Genomic DNA, 24257 nt, shown 5'->3' with positions numbered 1-24257 from the left:
TCTGACCTTTTGGGTTCACACTCATTGTCCCGCGCCTACCAAAGATTAATGGCCCAGCAGGTGTTAAAGTGGCCAGGCATACACTGCAATTAGGAAGAGGGGCGAGGCGAGGCAACCACGGACTGGAGCACAGATTGACAAATAATTCTCGGAATCTGGAAATCTGATTAGGTCGTATTTTTCAGTTTCTATTTATAAATACAGACGGAAGAAAAATATTTTTTCCGTCTGTATTTATATGTAAAAATCCGTTTAAACGGAAAACCGAGAGCCTTATACTTAATAAATAAACTTTTTTGCCTATTTTATTATCCTTTGCTGGATGCGACTTCATGATTTTCTTAAGCAACATTGCAGATTTTCCACAGTTTTAATGTAAAAAAATCATGATTTTATTAAAAAAGGCACGGAAGCTAATAATATACAATGCTAGTTATCTTGATGTAGACCACGCCCCTACTCGGATAGGCCACACCCCTTTAAGAAATTTGTCACGCCCCTATTTGGGCACCCCCATTTTTTTCCCACTTAAAGTCCTGGCAGTAAGTACAAAGGTCTACATATACTAGTGGTTGGAGTTATATAGACACCCTACACTTAAAGCCCTTCTGTCCAACGCATTTTGTCAGGAATAAAACGCACTACTGACAAGGCTGCATTACGAGCTTCGGAACTCATGCTAGCTATAAGAGCCGGTAACTAAAAGTGCAATTATTCATACTCTGCGGAAAGCTCAGCTCCGCACCGGAAGAGAGTTGCATGTTTGTGACGTAAGTCGTATTTTCAGAAACAACCAATCGAAAACATCTGTCTGTCAGCCAATCCTATTCTGTGCTGCCCCGAGGGCTCAGCTTCGGGCAAAATACTCGACCCAGCGAGAAGCTCCTCTGTTCTAAAAGCTTTCATAGGTCGACCACATTCTCCTCTTTAACATACTAGAGTAAAAGGTACTTGATTACTCTACGGGCTAAAAGATCCGTAGGAGTATATGTATGTATATGTATGACCCGGTGATTTTAGCTATGCATGCATTTATGTCAATAAAAAAATATTGAGCAAGCAATATAAAACATTTATACATCAGCTAAATATGAGTGAAGCAATTGTAAACTAGTTGCAAACGGATATGCTTCCACATGGCTGTCTGGCTTGTCTTACCGACATTTTTAATCATGGCCCCCAGATTTGCATGTTGCTGAAGCAAGTTTTTAAATATCGTTAGCACAATAAAGGATGGAGTCCTTCTTCTATTTTGCCGACAGTTGTCACGGAAACCGAATACAACAAAAAGCGATGGTTCGTGAGACCTGAAGGTGTTATTTACTCAGTAGGTGTTTTGCATGGATCTTCCCATTGTGCTGGGATGGTATCTTCCGCAGGAGTGGGATTTGGAGGTGTATGGGAAGGGTATGTGCGGGAGGACACCAGCGGAGAGTCTTTGAGTAATCAGCATGGCGTGTTGTACTAGTTGGAAGGGTGATCGGCACGTGCTCAGACTGATGCTTTGAACCATTGGATTTAGACTGCGCATCAACAATCGGAAATGTATCACTGATCCTTCCTTTCACACCGCCTAAAATTAATATTTAATTGCATTTAATATTCGTTATATGTCTAACTCCCTTTCTTTGAATCACAGCGCCTAAAAGCAGTAGATCATATACGAGTATAGATTGAAGACATTTGTTGCGGAACTCATCACTCATCATCACTGTATGCTCACATTCCGTGTCCCCCACTATTAAAGTGCACTCACTTGTTTCTGTATTCTATAGTGCGCCACAGGGGTTCACTAAAGTCCCATGGTTAAGAAACACTCCTCTATAGTATATGCAACGTTGCTACATTAGATGAATGCAACTCCGTTCGTAGGGTGTGTAACCGTGTGTTACACATTTTAGAGTTTTCCCAAGACTTTGAAATGCTCTTTTAAATCCATTGCATTGGGAAGATTGATTGTTCACAGAATACCCAGGCAATCACGGGAATCACAAGAAGGTACAGCTTGTGCACTCTCTTATGTGCTTCTGTCTGAAAAATAAACAATACAAACACCTAGGTGTATGAGTGCATGCCATATAGGTGTTTCTTTCCTGCCATCATCTTTTAACTATTATCGCCTCTTTTGAGATGCCTATTCGGAAGAACGTTTATCTTAATGCTTGCATAAAAACAATGTACAAACAGTAAACAAGTAAACATAGACACTGTACACATATTCTTACTGGGAAAAATCAACGTGCATCTAATGCATGTTATTGCTTTACGTACAGTGGCTGTACACTTCTTGCAGCAATGCTCCGCATCTAACCTACATATGGTTTGAAACCCAGTTGAGCAAATGTAATCTTTTATAATTTAAGTAAAAAAAAAAAAATCAAGTATGTGGGGGTAATGTTATTTCTGCTACAACTCTGCAAAACATGTAGACAGCCGGAAAGGACTGTTGTGCACTGTACAATTACTGTTATTGGTAATGTGTTAAAAGGTCCATTGTGCTGTTGAACACAATTAAGACATTAATAACCCTGTACCCATCCTACTACCATTCTGTAGACAATAAGAAGCACAAGTCAACGCAAGTCAAAATAGCTTTATTAGATTTCACATAGCAAATCATAAAAGTACAATAAAAACAATTCAATATCTTCATTAAAATCAATTTCAATTGTTAAAATACAATTTCATACACGAGAATGAAACAGTCCTTCTAAAAGCCATGATACATAGTAGCAAATGTTAAATGTATCTAAAAATTGCAGATAGAGTAAGGCTGGTTAAATACAGAGGCAGACGAAGGGGACGGATATAGTTGTATCTTAAACTAGCCCATTTGGGACAAATGAAGGTGATATGTACAGTGTCTAGTGCAGTAGTCATGTTACATGAGCATAACGGAGGGTCCAAAGACTATACCTCCTCACTAATAATTGTGGAAACAGATTCAGATGAAAATACACTAATAGTGTTATATGTAAAACCGGCATATCTAGCGATAAATACCAGTCTATCTTGCTTGGATAATTTATCATAGCACAATCGAAGCACAGGCCTTTAAACAGTGAACTTTTGGCCCTTTTGTCCTGCATGTATCCCAAAAAGGACCCCTTCATCCAGGCAACATCTGGTTTATAAATCAAGCCATGGTCACTAAAAAGCTGCACATTACCCAGTTCAGCCAAAATGGTTTTGATATAATTCAACCATAGCATATGAAGACAGTGATCCAGTCACAAACATTCTCTTAAGATCCTTCTGTTAAACTCGAATTCACTTTTTAGCCATACTGAAAACAACAAAAGTAAGGGGCAGATTCCTATATGATCCGAAGTAAAGCCAGCCCCCAATTAATTGTGCCCAATCTCTGGGGGCAAACTCTGGGGGATCCTCAGTATCCTCCTAAAGAATCTATTTTCTGCTTCTTGTATTGGTTGACATGGCTTATATTCCCAGATCTTCCCCGAATGACACAGCTGGTACACATTTTGCTTTGTAGAGATGTAATATAGACTTAATATGGCTATATCCTAGGTGCCTAGAGAAAGCATTGATACTGTGAGCTACCCTGTTGAACGATTGGACATGTGTTCTACTCAAGGGATCCCAATTCATTTTACTGTCCAACAAAATACTCAGGTAGCAGAATGTATCCACTTTGCCAATGTGATGTTCTTTAATTACATATGTGTTGGTTCTGGCATTTTTTCGGGCCTAGTGTCATCGCATAGGGTTTATATAATTAATTTTCAGTCCGAGATTATCCATAAAATCATGAAATTGATCTAATAAAAGCGGCTAGCAATTCACTTTACTCACTATGAGAACAGTATCATCCTCTTACAGTAATACTGAGACCAATCTATTTCTTACCTTCGGTACGTCTTTACAATGATTTCCTAAACTGCTCTAGCCGGTTAATGTAAAAAATAAAAAGCATAGGCGCCAATATACAGCCCTGCCTGACTGTTAAGTAGACGGGAAGGCAGGAATGTAGAAATAAATCACTTTATTGGTAAAGTCAACAGCATCACGAAAGGACATCTGCCAATAACAAAGTAAGACTCCCAACTGCCCTCAGAACTATACGGCACAGACTCAAGACTCCAGAACACCAATAGAGTAGAATGAGCCCGTGCCTATAATAAATAAATAATACTCATACAATGGAACATAACACATCTTCCCCCTTACACAAAAAAAATAAAATAAATTAAATTAAATCATGAATACAACTTATTTTGAATCAACGTTATAAAGTCTGATAACCAAGAAGGCTTTTTCCGAGGACGTTTTGAATTCAAAAGACCTTCCTCTTGATGATCAACATTAGGATTACAAGAATCAGATGGAATATTAACCATTTCTTGACAATCAGTATTGGTATTAGAGACATTGCATTTGTTTTCAACAACCTCGAAATCCTCACTTAACTCAGAAAAAATATTATTTGTCTTTTTATAAGTAAGATCTTCTTTATACAAATTCTTATTTCCGTGGAGAATAGCGATTTTGTTACAATTCCAAACTTTTCCATTTGACAATCTGACAGCATTCTTCAAAACTTCTTTTACCATGAAAGGACCCATAAATTGGCTATCACCCTTTGACACCCTCCATGTTTTTTTTACTTTTACCAACATCCCCACTTGTACAATAGGATCAGTTTTGGAACCTCTTCTTAAATCAAATTTGTGTTTGTTTACAAAATGAGTTTTTTCCATTCTTCTCTTAACTTTATCAAGATCCATCTGACATTTAGAACAAGGAAATAATCAAGAGGGATTAATTTTGGTTCTTGCTAATCTACCTCTCATAATCTCGAATGGAGCACAGTCAGTCATGTCATTAGGAGTGGTCCTATACTTCCACACAGTCTTCATAACCTGAATTTCCCACTTGCCATCTTCAACACCAAACATCTGTATAGCAGCCTTCAAAACTCTATTGAACCTTTCTATAATACCATTTCCACTTGGATTATACAACGAAGTGGTACAATGTACAATGCCAGTTTTCAGAAAATAATCCTTCGCCTTATTGGATAAGAATTGTACCCCATTATCAGTAAACACCCGAACAGGTAGACCTTCTTCAGTGAAAATCTCATCTAGAAAAAGTAAAACACTGTCAGTGTTGACCTTATCCACAATTTCTACAGCGGGCCATTTAGAAAACAAATCAATAGCAGCAATAATGTACTTATTGACAGGACCAATAGGACCCATAATATCCATTGCAATAGATTCCCAAGGACCATTGGGAACAACATGACCTTTCAAATTGGGTTTCAAAGTTCTCAAAGACTTATCAGAGTTAGCACACTGAAGACAATCCCTTACAATTCGCTCAACAAAAATGTCTAACCCAGGCCACCAAAACAGTCTTTTAACCGATTGTTTAGTCCTGATAATGCCATTATGACTTTCATGACCATGCCTCACCACTCTGTCTCTCACGCCAGAAGGAGGAACAATCTTATCACCTCTCCAGACAATACCATTAGACAATGCCAACTCATTCCTTACCTCCCAAAAACTTCTTAAATCAGAGGTTAAATTCTTCTTATTATGCCAACCCTCAACTATGAACGTCTGAACAGCTTGTAAAACATTGTCTTTGGAAAATTCAAGATTCCACTGTTCCCTATCAACTGGTAACACACCTTCATCATGTACAAGGGTAATAAGAAAATCGTCCCAAGAGTTTTGAATATTTTCTTTGATGGGCAAAGGCAGCCTAGACAAAACATCTGCGGTTATATTGTCACGTCCAGGAATATACACCATTTTGTAAATAAAATCTTGCAATCTCATTGACAGACGAGCAATTCTGGCTGATGCATTAACCATGCCATCAGTAGTGAGTAAACGACTAAAGGTTGGTGATCTGATCTAATTTCACACTCTTTCCCCTGCACAAAAACCCTAAAATGTTCCAACGCCCACACTACAGCTAAAGTCTCTCTCTCAGTGGTAGAATACTTCATCTCAGCCGGGGAAAGAGCTCTAGAAGCATAAGCAATTACAGCTTCAACACCACTATAATTCTTTTGGGATAAAACAGCCCCCAAACCCCTTGAGCTGGCATCTGTAGTTATAATACAAGGGAGCTGAGGTTCAAAACTATGAAGGGCAGAGGCATTACCTATAGCTGACTTAACATCTATAAATTCTTTTTCACATTCCGCAGTCCAAGAAAATTTGGTCTTATTTTTTAATAATTGTCTGGTATTAAACACCCGCAAGAAAAATTGTGAACATACTTTGCATAAAACTCGGTTAACCCTAAAAATGATCTAACCTCATCTTTAGAAGTTAGAGAAGGTGCCATTTGAATAGCTTTAACAAGATCAGGTTTAGGTTTGATACCCTCTTCACAAAGAACATGACCAAGGTACGTGACTGATTTAACACAAAATTTGCACTTACAATGTTTGACTGTAAGCCCATTAATGGATAATTTTTAAAGAACTTCTTCCAAAGTCTTATCATGGATAGATTTGTTGTCACCAAATATAAGTATGTCATCTTGGGAACCTACCGCATTTTTACACTCACTAAAAATATCATGCATGATACGCTGGAAGACCGCGGCTGCCGAAGCGAGACCGAGCGGGATTCTCTTGAATTGAAAACATCCGAAGAGAGTAACAAATGCGGTGTATTTCTTACTATTTTCATCTAGGACAATTTGATGATATGCTGACGATAAGTCAACACATGAGAAAAATGTAGCTTTACCAATAAGAGCTAACATTTCAGTTATGCGGGGTAGTGGAAATTGGTCAACAAGAATATTATTATTTAAATGTCGCAAATCAATGCATAACCTGATACAGCCATTAGAACGTCTAGCTACAACAATTGGAGATACCCATTCAGAGGATTCAATTCTCTCTATGATGTCATTTTCAACCAATTTGTCCAATTATTTTTGCACTTCACCTCTCACTGCGTTAGGAATATTTATTGCTTTATATATTTTAGGACAAGCATTTTCTTTTAAAACAATTTTATGTCTAAAATTATTCAACTTTCCTATGCCTTCCTTGAACACTTCTGGAAATTTATTAAGCATGCAGCCGCTACACTGAGTAGAATCGCCAACGACCATAACTGGTTCAGGTCCATTAGGATTGAGGATGATATCAAGTTTGCCCTGATCAAACCATCCTAATACCGAAGGTCCACTTTTTGAAACATAAAGTTTGGCAATACACTCACGGCCTTTGAATCTAAAAATAAGAGCTCTAAATCCAATAATGTCAATTTTGTCACCAGAATATGTTACAGGATTAACATCACTAGGATACAGTAAGGAACCAAGCTTGATGACAAATTTTGACTTCCAAATATTCTAATTAATTATGGTGTAAGGAGATCCAGAATCGGCATGAATCTGGATCTCAACTCCACCAATCATCATATCACAAATGTTTTTTTTTACAGCACTATTGTCGATATTTAACACAACAGAAGAACCCTCCATAATGTTGAGCATATAAGATTTCTCAAAATCATTAACCTTATGATCTAATTCGCTATCATCAGAATCAGCATCCTCAACACACTACCCTTTTTTGTGAATACGTTTCTTACAAGCTTTAGCTATGTGCCCCAAAACACCGCACACTGAACACTTCTGTTTGATAGCAGGACAACCTTTGAAATTTGCCAAATGTGAACTACTATCACATCTAAAACATCTTAACTTGGTGCTATCTGTGTAACGTTTAGTAGTATCATTATTTTTAAAATTGTTTTTAGGTTGGGCACCCTCAATCTTAGCCACAACACAGTTAGTTTTACTACTCTCCTCATTTATTTTTTACTTCTTTGGCACTCCTACAAGACATTTCAGCCTTTCTGACTATAGCAAGGACATCTTCCAACTTCGAATCACCTTTGATCCAAAGTCTATCTTGAATAGAAGAATCTCTGACGTGCATAACGACTTGATCCCTAATTAAATCCTCTTGTAGGGTTCCCAAGTGACAATCCAAAGAAAGTGTTCTGAGAGCAGATACATAGTTATCAACTGATTCATCATTATTTTGTTTCCTCTGAAAAAATTTATAGCGGAGAATGCCTATGCACACTTTCGGAGCAAAATAACGGCCAAAATCATCAATTGCAGCAGAAAAACGTTTTGGTCACTGCCTCCGCTCACTTTAAGCATTTGATTATAGGCCTTAAGACCTTCAGGACCAACAGAATGCAAAAAGATCCCTTTTTTCTCAGCTGCCGACATTTTTCCTTTGGCATCTAAAGTATCAATGTAGTTGATAAAATACGCCTTCCATTCAGGCCACTGCATACAAGGTGTGCCTCCAGCTGGCCAAAAACACTGAGGAGGCGATAAATTGTAATTCTGAGAAGTTGACATTTCTTCAGGAAATACAAGTCAACTTACGAATGTTAAGTAATGAGCAAAACTTTTTATCACCGGCAAAAATCTGACTAAAACAGATATTGAAGTCACTTTGCAAAGTCACAAAACAATCTGGATAATATGAAGAAAATAAAACAAAAACATCGCACTGTTGATATAATCAGAATCTAAAATGTTAAATCCAGTAAATCGCTCAATATCTTCCTTATAAAAACCTCCAAATGGTTGCTAGGATACTACCATAAACAAAATGGCGGCACTTAGGGCATGTACAGCGCGTACGCGATGACAACAGGAAAATCGGCATGTAACACGTATGAAATGACATATCACGCTATTTCCTGTAAAGCCAGTGTGGAGATTCGAAGAATGAGCAGGAGAGGAATTTGAGCGAAGGATCATACGTTCCAAGAAGAATGACGGGTCCAGGCTCCAAAAACGTAGCGGTGAGTGATGATTCAAACAATGACAAAATGTCGCAATCCAGAGAAACGTTGCAGAAAGTGACAAAAGAAAAACGTAGGCAAATGTCCCATAGAAGCCACGAATGAAGAAAAACACAATCGCGTTGCAGAGTAGATCTCCGAAAAAATCCAAGGAGCAGAAAACTACATTAAAGTTGCAAAAGTCGAAATCCACATGCATAGGGTTCGGCAAAGTGATGCTGTCATTCCTTTAATCGTCGCCAAACTTGTTAAGTAGACGGGAAGGCAGGAATGTAGAAATAAATCACTTTATTGGTAAAGTGAAAAGCATCACGAAAGGACATCTGCCAATAACAAAGTATGACTCCCAACTGCTCTCAGAACTATACGGCACAGACTCAAGACTCCAGAAGACCAATAGAGTAAAATGAGCCTGTGCCTATATTAAATAAATAATACTCATACAATGGAACATAACACTGACCTCCACTCTCTAAATAAAAGTCCATAGTGCATTCACCATTTGGTCCAAATCTTACTTGAGCTTCTAGTTCTTTATGAAAATCAATCAGAAAAGTTACTCAGCACAACCCTCAGTTTCGATATTTCCACTGTGTCAAAATCTGTGCTGAAATCCATGAAGGCCAAATTAATGCTTTTCCTCCTTGCTACTGAGTATTTGTCGATTAATAAATAAAGATTCACATTCTTTGTACCTCGTCCTGATCTAAAATCATATTGAATTTCCAACATGATTTTCCTGCTATCTACCCACTCAATTAGCCGATTGCGCAGGACCCTACCTAGAACTTTCACTTCAGTGTCTATCGAAGAAATTTGTTGATAGCACGCATGCTCTGCTGGGTACCCTTTTTAAAAAATTGGGATAATAACTGATTGCTTCCAAGATATGGGAATATGGCCACACATTACTGCCTTTAAATGTTGAATGATTAATGGGGCCCAGAGGTCAACATGTTTTAAAAAGGTCCCCGGAACACCATCCAGGCCCAGAGCTTTTCCTGACGTAAGACCAAAATTCCTTCCTTCACCTCCACCAGGTCAAAATGTTGTTTTATGGCAGAAAAAGCGGTCTTTATACACCGGGGCTGTCCACAAAAATGGGAAAAGGTATGGGGGGCACGGAATAAGTTCAGAGGCTATATATGCGATCCGCCTGACTTAGAGACGGATGAAGTGATCATGTGACGAGATACGAGATCTGAGGCGGTGTGGGGTGGGGTGGGAGTCTGGAGTGAGGCTTAAGAAAAATTTATAATGTCCTACTATACAGAATCAACGGGTTGTATGGCTTTGATTGCAGACATATGTATGTATTATTGAATGTACTTTGCCCTGACTTTCAATTAAAAAAAAAATGTTGTTTTAATTCCCTATCTAAAAATGTGATGGGTGTTGGATGGCTATTATTCGCATAAATAATTTCGAAGTGGGCTACTGATAGTTTGGGCCCTATCTGTAGCTGCTACCACATTGAAGAGTGGCTGGTTTACTACTTTCCAAAAGGCTGAGCTATCCCTAGAGCTACAGGCCTTCTTTAAAATTTCCGACGCTTCTCTTTTAAAGGCACTCTTTCACTTACTACGCTCCAGCACATATAGCCTTCTGGCTTCCTATACAGCTTCTTTCGACCTTGGCTTATGCTGGAGAGCCAACTTTAGATCTTTAGAACAGCCTTTGTTGAACCATTTAGGACCATGGCTTTCTAGCCTTTTGCTTTTCCTAGTTAGGGCAGTCTGAACCTCTACAGATAGTGGAGTAAGAATCCACGATATCTTCGTCAGCGGAGTCTAGATGCTGGCACACTTAAAATTCAGAACTTTTGAACCAAATTCCTCGTAAATACCTCAGTGATGATCTTACGTCAACCAAATTAGCCAACATTGTTCCTTAATTAAAAGAGTTTCTGTAGGAATGTTGTTGCTCTTTTCCCTAAAACCATACCAGCAGAACTCGGCCATGAGTGTGTTTTGATTAAGGCTCTCGGTTTTCCGTTCTTACACATTTTTACAGATAATTACAGACAGAAAACAAAGTGTTTCCTGTCCATTTATTTTTAAAAGTGAAAAATGCAGAAAAGTGTGCTTCTTGTTGATGACTCTCCATACTGTTTAGTCATGATTTCTAGGACCACAGCTGAGCAGATAGGCAGCATGGGAAGTTAAAAGTAGGTCGAGATTTCTCTAAATGCAGATGTATGGTAACATATATTTGTATTATAATGCTCATATTTACATGAGGGTGTAGTGTTTTGCTATATTTGGATTTTAATGTTCTAAAACGCGACAGTCAGCAAAGTATGAGTGCATGTTTATAAGTTAAATAAATGTGGAAATATACCATTTTATGACTCTATATATTTGTAAAACACAAAATAAATATGGATAAATACCAATAAGAATGCCCCAAAAAAATATGGTAAATACAGACGGAAATGTTACAAAATAAATACCATGAAACCAGGAGCCCTGGTTATGATCACTGTTAGCATTCCACTCTGTCTTACATTTAATAGGAAGGGGAATCATGACATTGGACACCAAGATAAATCCTATAGAAACATAAATACCCCTACCCTTCAAAGGTTGGTGAGGACAAATTCAGACAGCATGAGATTTAAAATATCTCCCTGCAGGAATGAATAAAATGAATATCCTCGGAGTCCTCACAAAGGCCTTATTTCCTCCTATTAGGACTACACAAGGACCATGGGTGTGTGATTAAAGTCTCTTACTAGCAAGATTATAGGCACAAAAGACAAAACAAGTTAGGTCTCTTTCCAGAATTTTCTTAGCTCAGCTTGCAGCTGGACCTCTGACGAGGGTGAGCTATAGATGTTAATTGCCAAAACCCTAACCTTGTGTGGAAAAGATAAGTGGACGCCCAGGATGAATCCTGATTCAAAGGAAACTTGCTCCCTGTCACAACCTGCCAAACCTCCTGCCAAAACCTCCTTCGATCTACCATGTAGTGAGGGTGTTACATTGGCCCTAAATGCGCCGCTCCATGTCCCAGGTCTCCTGGAAGCACATTATCCCAACTATCTTGCAAAATTCAAATCCCAGACCATCTGTCAGTGAAGATCTTATCTCTGCTACATTCCAGCTGAGTACTGCCAAGATATTCTTATGCATCCTGCCACCATTCTGTGCACAATAAGAAGCACAATTAAAATACTCAGCATTACACAATCTTTTTTAATTCAATATATCTTTTGCCCCATGCATTACATTTGGAAATTATTGCTGTTTTTGAGTAGGTAAGAAACGTCTAAGAAAAGTTTAAGTGGGTGTTTGACGTTATGAGGAAATATAGCACATGTTCTCCAAGATTTGTAATCTCATATCACAATAAGCAGAAATGTCATTCTGATAGAGCTGTATAAAGGATGACTGTACACAATACACCATATCCTAGTGACTTTTTCTAATGAAGTTAATCTGACAGAAGATGTTATATTGTCCTCTGTCCTACATTTGTACATATTATGCCGCTGTGGAAATTCAACATTTGAGCATCACAGGAAGAAATTGTAGTTCAAGATGTAGAAGAGATTGGAAAGTATGGCCCTGTTATACTACTGTGGTGGTAGATTGTGGTGGACATAATAGAAAGAAATGGTGCTCTCCGTGCAGCATTGGTGACATGGAACCATGTGACCTGCTTTACATCTGTCTGAATTATTGAATTCATTTGACAATTTATAAAGAAAATACCTTTGAATGACGGTTTGACGCTAGTCACGGGCTATAGGTGTGAAAGGATTCATGTGTCTACTAACAGTTTGGTGAGGGATAGAAGTGGTAAAGGAACAATACTGTCCTAGAATGACGACTGAATTACAAAGTAAACGTTTGTAAGTATATGAGCAACTGTGAGATTTTCTGTGCTAGTAGAAGGTCCAAAGATGAGACTGATTCTCTTGATTCAGGCTCTCTCTTGCACTGGGTGTCAAGAGAGGGTGCAGACGGGGGAGGGGATGCGATGTGAGATAACTTAATTTGACATACCTTCTGGCACCAGGATGATGTTTTGTTTATTTATTATTTTTTTGTATTTGCTGAAGTGGTTATAAGAACTGCCACCATTTTTGTTGTGATTCTCCCATTTTTCCTGTCTGGTTTTGCTGGCTTTTGGACTCTGTGCACTATGCCATTGCTAATGAGTGGTATAGTGCCTGTGCTTTCCCCCTAAAGCATGTAATCTGCATTGGATTTACCAAGTTGACTTATTTAACTTTCTTGTGAGGCCATGGTAGAAGGTGCAAGAAATGCATTAATGGCATGGAAAGTACATTTTTTGCTTGGGGGTCAGTGTTTATTTACACCAACCCCATATATTGTAAACATCTATGGTTGCCAGGGGTACCTTTGTGTTCTGGTTGGGCTGCGTTTTAAAAGCACTGCATAAACAAACAGCAAGGAAAAATGCCCATGCAATGTAGAAAAACTAATTTTTCAGTATTAAATAAGTCACACTAAAGAATGCTTTGTAAGCCCGCATGGCTGGTTGTTTAATTTGCTAAACATTAGCATGCTACATAGTTTGTCTAGCATGCCATCACTGTTTATAAATACCAAAATCATTTTACAATGTGTAGATAAAGCTGAATTGTACTTGAACAGGCATAGATCTAAAGAAAATCCTTATTTTATATCTTTACTTGGGAAGATGCTATCAAAATGATCCAAAATAATTTTACACTTATTTAAAAAAATATTCCCCTGTCAAAGTAAACTTTTGCTAACACAAGTGGAAAAGTAACTTTTACAAATTGTACTTTGTGCTGCCTGAGTGAAAACAAGTTCAAAACTATGTTATCAATCAGCCGATAACAGTGTCTCAATACACATCCATGTCTGAAATTTAATGACCCTGCTCTTAAAGGACACTGGCTTGCCCTCCTGGCTTAGGAATTCAGGGGTGCTGTCTGCATATGTTCATTTAACAGGGATAAACCATCTAGTAGGGGTGCATGAAAAGTTTACAGAACAAATGTCAGCCATCACACTTCTTTTGAATTGCTGATGCCAAATTGGGCTGCTTGATCTACTCCCATTCTTGACTTTCTGGCTCCAACCTCAATAGTAGGGAAAATCAGTTTTTGACCATTACAGATGGTAGAATACCTCTGCTAAATAGGGGAGTATCTAGGGGCAAACCAGCGCCCATCCAGATGAAAGACATGATTATCCATTTTGGATTTATGGCGTTTAACAAAAAAGGAAACATTAAAAAAGGAGGTGTGTACAGTGGTCAAGAACAGTCAGGACTGGGTGTAGGATGTTCCCCATTCACGGATAGTGCACAGAATGGCACTTGCACCTCACTGGAGAAAGAAGTACTTGCACCTCACTGGAGAAAGAAGTTCACTGGAAGAGAAGGACTGAAGCGTTCCAAACTCTTGCTAGCACCCAGGGACTTGAACAGCTGTTATAGGCAAACCTCCTGTTAGCCTATTTCCCGGGCACAAAAAGCAGAAAGGCGTCTAGCTCCAAGATAGCACTGCTGACCACAGAAGACTGGAGCATTCAGGAGTCCTGACTTGAGAAAGAGCTGCTGCCTAGAAGCTTGGTTGAGGACTGAGGAGCCACAGAAGTAATACGATTTTTTTCTCCAGCATTTGGAAAAAAGAGGGAATTGTTTTCTCTATTTCTGCAGGACCGTGACAAAGTGCTGATATTTTTCCAGGGAGGGTGCACCCTGAACAAAACCAAGTTTGTCCCACTCAGAGTTATTTGCTGCGCTAAAAGCTGGTCCAGTTGGTCCAGTTGGTCCTTGGAGTACAGATATCTAGCCACTTGAAACCCTCCCTGGCCACAGCATCCAGGCTTGCCCTGCTACTAGATTTTGAGAATCACAAAAGTGCGTGAGTAAACCTCGGATGATGGTGAGGTGACAAATCTGTCCCAGCAGTAACGCAGCCTTTGTGGTTCCGAAATTCACCTTTGTTCTGCTCTGCACTTTTGGTGCCAAAACCAACAGGAGCTCGATGATGACTTATCCGACCTTGAGGGACCCTAGCCAGCTTCAGGTTGGACCTTTTTCCTCTGGAAGACTTTGATCTCCAAAATGTAGATTAAGTCTCAAAGTGAAACTTGGATGGGGGCAGGCTGCTTCTTCTAGCTGACCTCCACTCCTTCATGGTGAGCCTCAAGTTGGTCTTAGGTCACAGTCAACCCGAACTGAGACTTTACATTGCACCTTTACTTTCACTAGGTGCTTTAAAGATTTATATCTCTGGTTCCCCTTATTAGACCTGGCATCCTTGGTGTAGCATTCCTCCAGGCTTTTTACCTTTACTCACTTACTTTGCTGAACTTGTTTTGTTGGCATTAGGACTATGTGCACTTTACCTCTGCTAACCAGTGCTAAAGTGCTTATGTTCTCTACTTAAACTTGGTACATTTGCCTACACATGATTGGAACATTTAATTTACTTTTTAGTCTCTAATAAATTATACTACCTGTACGGATGGCCTATAAATTAAATGCTGGTAGTGGGAAGTAGCACCTATTGTGCCACCCACTAAAGTTGTACAGTAAAACATGTCTCAGGCCTGCAACAGCCGCCTGTAAGGCAGTTTAAACATCCTTTTTGACCTCGTAGTATAAACTTTTTGCCAGGCCCAAACTTTCCTTTCAAATATTTATAAGCCACCGCTAAGGTAGGCTCTAAGGGCTCATAGGGCGTGCTGCATGGTATTTAAAAGTTGGACATGTGTGTTTAAGTTTTACATGTCCTGACCGTAAACAGCTCCTAAAGTTGTTTTCATTTTGCAATGCCTATCTCTCCCATAGAGTATCACTGGGTTATCTCAATAAACTTTAATAAGTGTTAACATCAGTTTGGGACCAGATAGTGATGGACGGTTTTCGTTCAAATGAATTGCAATAAAAAATCCTCTTTAATGGTAAAGTTGTATTTTAAGTAAAAACATTTCTTTAAATACCACTTCTAGAAAGTTCAAACAAAGGGGTTGGGGTCTATTTTATCAGTAAGATTAGACACTTTAAACATACCATAACATCACATCAATATACCTTGTCTGATATTATTTAACCAATGCAAAATTCAGTCCTTAGTCATCAAGAACTTTAATTAACTGGACCACATATCAAATACATAATAACATTTCAATCTTTGTTTGAACTCATTTTGCATATCTAATCCTAAATATTGGATGATATCAACAAACGTTTTATGAGCTTGTTTAGCCCACACTTTATTCAGAAATCAAAATCATAGCTTATATAAAAAATATTTTTTTAACAGTGCAAAACACATATACAATGTACCAGTCCACAGTTTCAAATCGAAGGAGTTATCTATTGTAACCCAATTGTCCAAACTTCTAGGATCAAACATGGACAGGGGTTGTAGCAGGAAGTAGTTCATTGTACCAAGACAAGGCACCTAATTTTGTAATAAGAAATGCCTATATGTAGTTGAAAAGTCCAACAACTCCCTAATGTGTAAAGGTCGACTAATTTTGAACACCGTTGTTTTGGGGTCTCCTCAGGACCAAGACTGGGTACTACTGAAAAGATACTAGAGAATCTCAAAGTCAAAGAAAGGATAATTCCTTGGGGCCTTCAGGTGGATAATATGCCAGTAATCTTCAGAGAAGACCCTGAATACTGCAAACAGTTTAGTTTAATTTGAACCAAATGCAGTTGTGACTGGATGGTTCTATCTATTAAAACGGCCCAGCGACTATACCAAAAACATTTGGATGAGATCCAATTACTGTAACAAGCTATGAAAGACAAACAGTATCAGAAGCTAAGGCACTACTGGAAACAATTAGAAAGAAATTATCAAATTCAAGGATTTCACCATCAATCAAAAAAACACACAATTTGAAATAGATAAGAAGACATTTAATTTGGAAATGGTTTATCGTTATCTAAGGACAGATTTCTACACTAGACCACATTCAGGAAGGGCAGTCCCTGAGTTTCAAGGAAGTTCCAAACAAAGTTTTATTACTTCCTCAAAAGTTTCCTCTTCAGAAGCAGCTGCTGAGTCTGACCCTGGTGAATTGTCTTCCAACCAGAACTTTAACTCTGAAAAATAGCAAACATATTGTTGTTGTTGTACTTTTAGAAAGTTGGCATTTTTCTGCCTAAACCAATGGTGCTTTTTTGCCAGTGTCCTGAGTCACATATCTATGGATGGTTGTCCTGTTGTCTATCCCTTACAGACATTGAGACAAAAGCAGCTGAGTGGTGAAGAGAGAGAGAGGGTCTTCCTGACAGGATGGCTGGGGAGGATCTATGCCCTGCTCAGTTCCCTGATTATACTCCAAAGGGCCCCATAGGCCGAATACAGAAAATAACCTAACTCCAGGCCTGCCCTTACCTTTTTCACCCTAGAAAGTGTAGAGCCAGAATAAAGGGAAGGGGGCAAACTGACCAGAACCAGTTTTGGGTGTTGGTCAGAGAATTCCCCATACACAAAGGCTGGCACCAGGTAGAAAAGAACCTCCAGAAACTCTCATCAGAGCACTTCTGTATGTGTGGGAGATTCAGAAGAAGGACTGCCCTGTTCACTGAGGAAGAGTGACTGTCCTTCTAACTGAAAAAAGAAGATTGGACCTGCTTGTCTTGAACCTGGGCTACCCAGAGTGACTCCAAGGGTCAGTTGGCTGACCTCTAGTTTGAGCTCCTGGGACACAACAAGCTGCCAGAGGCCTCCATGCAACGGCCCAGTTGATCAGCACCATCTGAACCCTGCTGCTGTCCTCTGCTGAAGTGAGTCCTGATCACCAAAGGGTGCTCCCCAGGTTCTAAACCCTAGGCTGGCATCAGGGAGAACTCCTCCTAAAGAAAATGTTAAGATACAAAGGTTTTGGACCCTTGGTGAATGCAAAGTGACCTGTTTGCGCCACAAATTAACTGCCTGCATAGACATGCAATATAAAGTTCCAGTAGGACCTGCTTTTTGCGCCAACAGTGACTGTCCATGTCGACAAGCAATGCGGGACCCACACTGCTCGCCAACAGCTACCATCCACGATGGCTGCCAATGCGGGCCTGCACTTTGCGCAGACATTGATAATACATGACAATCCCCAAAGTGATGTTTCATTGACGAATTGCTTTTTGCGCTACAGCAGTGACCATCAGTGACACTCTTTCTGTGCCATTTGCAAAAACAACAGGTGATGGACAGAATGCAGAACAATGTCATACATTCACCCCAGTACAGAGATCTGGGCCTAAATCCATCGTTTTATTTGCTCACCATGCCATTCCAGTTTGAACCCAGCCATATGCAAATCAGTCCCTGAGCCAGAAACCGGTCCTAGGATGCTTGATTCCGGTCCAGGAAAGACATAGATGGCAGTTCGGGCTGGACTGTTCCCATGAGGCACAGGGCCAAGACAGATTTGCATATGGCCATGTCTGAACTGGGGTGGCTTGGTGAGCAAAATAACGATGGATTAAACCCAGATCTGTGACTGGGGGGGAATGTTTTGCCATTGTGCAACATTCCATCCTTCATCTTGTTTGTTTTGCTGTTCACCCTATGTGGAAAGGGTATGCCCAGACGTGGGTCCCTTGCTCACTATGCCACTGGAGTCAAGCTATCCTGGCTGAAGACGGCTGATAGCCAGAAACCGGTCCTAGGATGCTAGATTCTGGTCCAGGAAAGATATGGCTTGGCAGTTCGGGCTGGACTGTTCCCATGAGGCACAGGGCCAAGACTGATTTGCATATGGCCATGTCTGAACTGGGGTGGCTTTGTGAGCAAAATAACGATGGATTAAACCCAGATCTGTGACAGGGGGTGAATGTTTTGCCATTGTGCAACATTCCGTCCATCATCTTGTTTGTTTTGCTGTTCACCCTATGTGGGAAGGGTATGCCCAGACGTGGGTCCCTTGCTCACTACGCCACTGGAGTCAAGCTATCCTGGCTGAAGACGGCTGATAGCCGGAAACCGGTCCTAGGATGCTTGATTCCGGTCCAGGAAAGACATGGCTTGGCAGTTCGGGCTGGACTGTTCCAATGAGGAACAGGGTCAAGACTGATTTGCATATGGCCATGTCTGAACTGGGTTGGCTTGGTGAGCAAAATAACGATGGATTAAACCCAGATCTGTGACAGGGGGTGAATGTTTTGCCATTGTGCAACATTCCATCCATCATCTTGTTTGTTTTACTCTTTCTGTGCCATGGCATTGCCAGCCTCCTTCCCATGGCTCCAGCCAACACAGACGGCCCACTTTGCGTGAGCTTGAGAAGGTAATTGTTTGTGATTCTTCTTCTGTTGTGTTTTCACCTTATTTCTTTTTGAGTACGGCATAAAAAACTTTACATATTGCCTCTAAGTTAAACCTGACTGCTACCAGAGTGTTAACCATAGGTTAATGAGTGAATGCTGTAGTTCATCCTTACAAGGATCGTGTTTAATATTTGAGTACTGCTTCTACCCCCTCAACTAATATCCCACGTTTCTACATCCCCTATACAGATTTGATCAATTAGGTGTTTTTGTTTATTAACATTTGCTCTAGTTTTCTAAATTAGTCGGGAAATTGTACTGTTTTGTTTCTTGACTTTACAATCATTGGTACTATTTGAGCCTGAAACATGATTCTTCTGGAAACTGCCTACTGCTTGTTACGTACCTACATGGGGCTGAGCAGAGGCTCACTGTCACTTGTGTTCAGATCTAACTAGGGTGTAATTCCCCTTTCCCAACTAATAATCCACTTTCTGAGAGTGGTCAATTCAGTTCAGTTCAAAACATTATTCGGCAGCATTGTGGCAGCCATAAAAGTTATTCATGAATAGGAAATGATAAAATGATAAAAACATTTTACATCATAGCATTTTATTATTATTATTATTTTTTTAAAACCTTTATTTATTCAAACAGATCAGTACAGGCGTAGGCCTACAACCACTGGGGCCGGCCGCGAAATCAGGAGATAGAGACAGGAGCATTGTAAATGTTTACGGTAAAAGAGGAATCACGGTAGAGTCATATTACGTGGTTGTAGCACAACGAAACACAAGGATAGGAGAGGTTTCATTTTTATAACATTGAAAAAGAGGCTGCGGCTATATCAGCAGAGGCATCACACTACACAATAAACAAGAAGAGACGGGAGGGGCGTATCCCTCCATGCAATCGGCAATCAATGATGAGCAATAAGGCCGAAAACACGCTACGCCCGCCGAAGGCAGGCCAGGAGTAAAGGTCAAACAATGGCTAGCGATTTAGCGAGAACATCATATGGAAAACCCACCCGTACAAGACAAAAAGAAGAAGCAAGTGCAGATGCCCGACAGAAAAAAGGATGAAAGAGAAAGACATAGCCAACCCCACTAAGAAGGAAGGGAAAAAGGGACCATAGAACAAAACAAACTAAAATAACAAAACCCCCCCAACACCCACCACCCTACATCACCGTAATGGCTATGGCCTACCCCACTAACAGCGTGCCTGTCGCCCCAGAGTTACCCTAAAGAAAGGAAATAAAGAGAAGAAGAGAGGAAGACAAGAAAGAAAAATTATGAGGAGAGGAGCCGGGGATTCAGATACCCGGTCCCTCCCACCCCTGCATACAAAAATCGTATAAACAGAAGCCATAGAAAGTAAAAGTATCAGCAAGCGCACAAAACGCAATCAGTAACAGCCCCACAAGACGTGTCCTTGAATCACCGTTTAACCAGCAAGAAGTCCCTCCAAGTCCCATGCGAGGTCACCCCTGGCAACTCCTGTCAACAGTAGAAATGTTAAACAGCCGTGCAGTCAGGGGACAGTTCGGTACAAAAGGTTCAATCTTTCCAGGCAGAGCAGGTAGCGCCGCCGCCCAACATCGTCCCAGCCACCAAGAAACAACTGATGATGCATGGCGGCGGCCAGAATGCAACAATACCCCAACCACCAACAACTCCAAGTCCAAAAACAGGTCTGCCAAGCACGGAAAGGAAAGCACAGGATGTGAGAAGCACTGCAGCGTAGCCCATGCACCACGCACCACGGATCGATGGAGCCTCTCCACTTGCTGGGCAGAAATAGGCTTCGATGAGACCACCACTCGCGGAACAGGTGAGATGCAGACAAACTCAGGAGCCAGATCCAATCGCACCCTCAAAACTGTAGATTCATCCGGGGAACATGGCACTGCGACAGAAGGAGATTCATCGGCACCGACTCGGGGAAAAGCCACTACGCTACAAAATGGCGGATCAGCGATGGCGACGATCCGTCCCTCCAAGTCCCGGGAGCTCCGGAGCAGAGCAGTCCGCAGGGTAACCAGTGCAACCAGTACGTGGCTATGCGTAAGCGTCTCCCCACGTAGCCGAATTCCGGGGGTCTCAAGTTCAGCGGTGTCTCCGTCCCCGGGAGGGGTGCACTCCAAGGCGCCATCCGCCATTTTAGCCATTTCGTTCTCCGCCACTTCCCCTCCACCTCCGAGTCCAGTCCGACCACCAGAGGCAACAGGTCTCACGACTGAACTTCGACAGTCGGCGCTTGGTGCAGAAAGGAGAGTCAACAAAAGGCCGGGTGCGCTCCCCGCAGCTCGCCGGGAGCCGACCGCCGGTTCCCGGACGGGACTATTAACATGGGCGGGTGCCACACCCAAGGGGAACGGGGCGACTCGGCCTGTCTCCGGCTCGTCGACAGCTCGGGTTCACGGGGCAACCCACTAGTGGGAGTGGGTCAGCACCAACTCTCTCGGTTCGCGGCTCTCAGGCTCCCACTGACCGGCTTCTCATCCAAACCAGGGCCGCCAACACTACGAACACTGCCGGACAACCTCTGCACTCGAGGCCCCGGCATCAGCGCCACGAAGGCCGGCAAGCAGACGAGGGCAGTTCTTTGGATCCACTGCACGGTGGGGCCCCAGAACTAGATGGTAAGTGATCGCTTCACTCTAACAACGGAGATCAAAAAGCCTCGCTCAGGATTCTCGTCAGGATAGGCGTGCGGGGAGGAAGGGACCTCAGAGCGAAGCGTTCATGCGACTGTTCCGATTGCCATCTTGGCTCCTCCCATCATAGCATTTTAAATTAAGATTTAAACATTATGAAAAAGGCCTCAGATAAGAGGATAGAATATCTCATACAGTACCAAATTGCAACAACATACATCTTCAGTGCATTGAAGTTCGGGACCGTTTGGCAGCCTTCAAAAATGCGCCCACATTAAAAGACACTTCATCTGAGAGTAATCATTTTACCTTTTGAGTACGCCCCATTCTGATTTTTGTTTTTTGCTTTGTACTACTGATTGATAGAGGAATAGCAGCTGTGGAAGTCCTTTCAATGCAGTGTCTGCTGAGAAGGTGTCCTTACTTCATTGACTTTCCTGAGTTACAGCATACGTTTTACTGGCCTCCATTAATAACTCAATTAGTAGATTAAACAGTATCTTGATGGTTTCAAAAGAGAACTCAAAGGGATTTTATCTGAAGCAAAGATGAATAGATTTGGAATTAAGTAAGTGGAAATGTAATCTGCCTTTTTGTGCACCCTTGGGGAAATCAGTTACAGATTTGTTTATCCAAAGACTGCGTCCATTTGTGAGATGATACTATATGTTTGTGCAAGCATGTGTACAGCCTTTTCCAATTTGGTGGAAGTGGTTTGTTGAGTTGGTGGAAAGATGAGGAGGCATGTGCCATGCTGGTCCTAGACCAAAGAAAATGGCTTGATCCAAGGAGATTCCTCTGTTTTGTTTCTGTGGAATTTGGGTCTATCTCACCCTATAAAGTAGGTGTAATCATGTTTACTGCAACACAGCCTTCTTGTTATGTGTTGAGGTCAACTGTAACTCCATGTCATTAGCCAATCAGTAGAGGGAGAGTAACACATAATTCCTGACTTCCATGAGGCTGATCTTGTAAATGTTGAAAAGGTGAGAGCACCAGTTAATGCGGTCAGTTAATTGCAATGAGTTGAAAGGATGACATTTTATTTCTGCATTACATTCGAGCCCGTTGTCATTGTCATTACATCCGAGGTGAATCACACCTTGAGACAGGAACTTCTCAAAAGGTGCTGGGAATATAAGCGCTGGCCATCCATAACGTGGCACCTTAAACAGGCTGGTATCCACAGCACTGCCCAGGTCTTTGTTCTATCAAGGGTGATGCCTGATCGAATCTCTGTTCCCAAAGCTGTTATACTTCTAAATTATATTTCTGGTTAATTTTATGTCTGTCAGGAAGAGGGAAAGTAGTGCTGTGTTTGTATCATTGTTATAATTGCGCTGTTTAGCTTTAAAAGATGTTGCAGATGCACATTTCAGTTTTTGAAGCAAGATGAACCCGCTGTTTAAGACTCCTTGCAGCCTGGTCGTAAGCAGTGTTTTGGCAGTGAGCTCTAATCTTAAAAACTGAACTAATCTGAGAATAGGAATCCATTTCAATACTTATTGCCAGATAGTTGCTCTCAAACCTGGTGCAAGGGGTGTGCCTGTCTTTGCTGGCGTTGTTCCTATTAGCCATAATTCCCCTCCCGAGACCCATGGTGTGATTAGTGTTTCATCATCTGGCCCCACCAAGAAGGTCTAATACTCCCCCCAGTGGGGTCCGACCAGGTACGGAGCGGGAGCCTGGCTTTGCTGGCGGTGTGCCTATCAGCCATCACCCCCCTCCCGAGACCCATGGTGTGATTAGTGATCACGCTAGATGTAACTGCTGGGTTCCAAAAAGATTCAGGTACCCCACCAACAGCAGGTTTTAATTAACAATTATTTCCTGTTTTTTCACACTTGACCTCCAGGTTAGGGTGAGCCTTAGTGTGCTCATACCGCCGGGGTCTTCACATTGGTCCTAGCTAATTGCATCCAGATGGGCAAAAACATGTTGACCACTCACAGTGAGACATAGCTGAACCATCTATTCAACTTACACATTGCTCTCTTCGTCTTTGAACCGTGCTGGGTTGGCCGACGTCAAAATTATTTTCGGCCACAACCTTGACACTTTTAACCCACTTCACATTTCACTTGTACTAGTTCATTAATCAAACAAGAATCAACCAGCTCCGCAGTAATTCTGGCGTCAAAGCCCACTGGAGGGGTATTAGACCTTCCTGGTGGGGCCAGATGATGAAGCATGTCACCAACTAGGTTGGTGAGTGAGGGCTTTCTAAACAATCTAGTGTGATTCTTCTTGCTTGCTCTTCTCGTAAGAAAAGTGTACTCTTTTGTTGTTTTGACTATATTTTTCAGGGGGATCAAGAGTGCTCCTTCACATAAAAAACCCTCTCTCTCCTGTTGTTTAAAGGAGCCCATAGTGATGCCACAAAGCACTGGAGTGACACAGAATCTCAATGCAGCGATAGTTCGGCAGAAATAAACAGCTCCAACATTGCATCCCATGCCAAGGAAATCGTAGTCTTTCGTAAACCTCTGTTTTCCTCCCTTCTGATTACTTTGCTTTCAGCCCTC

The 24257-nt window shown here is 41.2% G+C and overlaps 1 protein-coding gene across 1 annotated transcript in view; it reads left to right on the top strand.

The window, feature by feature from the left end:
* The first annotated feature begins 1257 nt into the window (after positions 1-1257).
* The window catches only part of JHY (junctional cadherin complex regulator), a 443466-nt gene continuing 420466 nt past the window's right edge, over positions 1258-24257 (top strand). The window contains exon 1 of the mRNA XM_078681831.1: positions 1258-1327. The gene's annotated coding sequence lies outside the window, so the exon portion shown is untranslated. The remainder of the gene's footprint in view (positions 1328-24257) is intronic.

This window comes from Lissotriton helveticus, chromosome 3_1 (assembly GCF_964261635.1).
Source record: "Lissotriton helveticus chromosome 3_1, aLisHel1.1, whole genome shotgun sequence".
NCBI lineage: Eukaryota > Metazoa > Chordata > Amphibia > Caudata > Salamandridae > Lissotriton > Lissotriton helveticus.
This window is presented reverse-complemented; position numbering and strand designations above follow the sequence as displayed.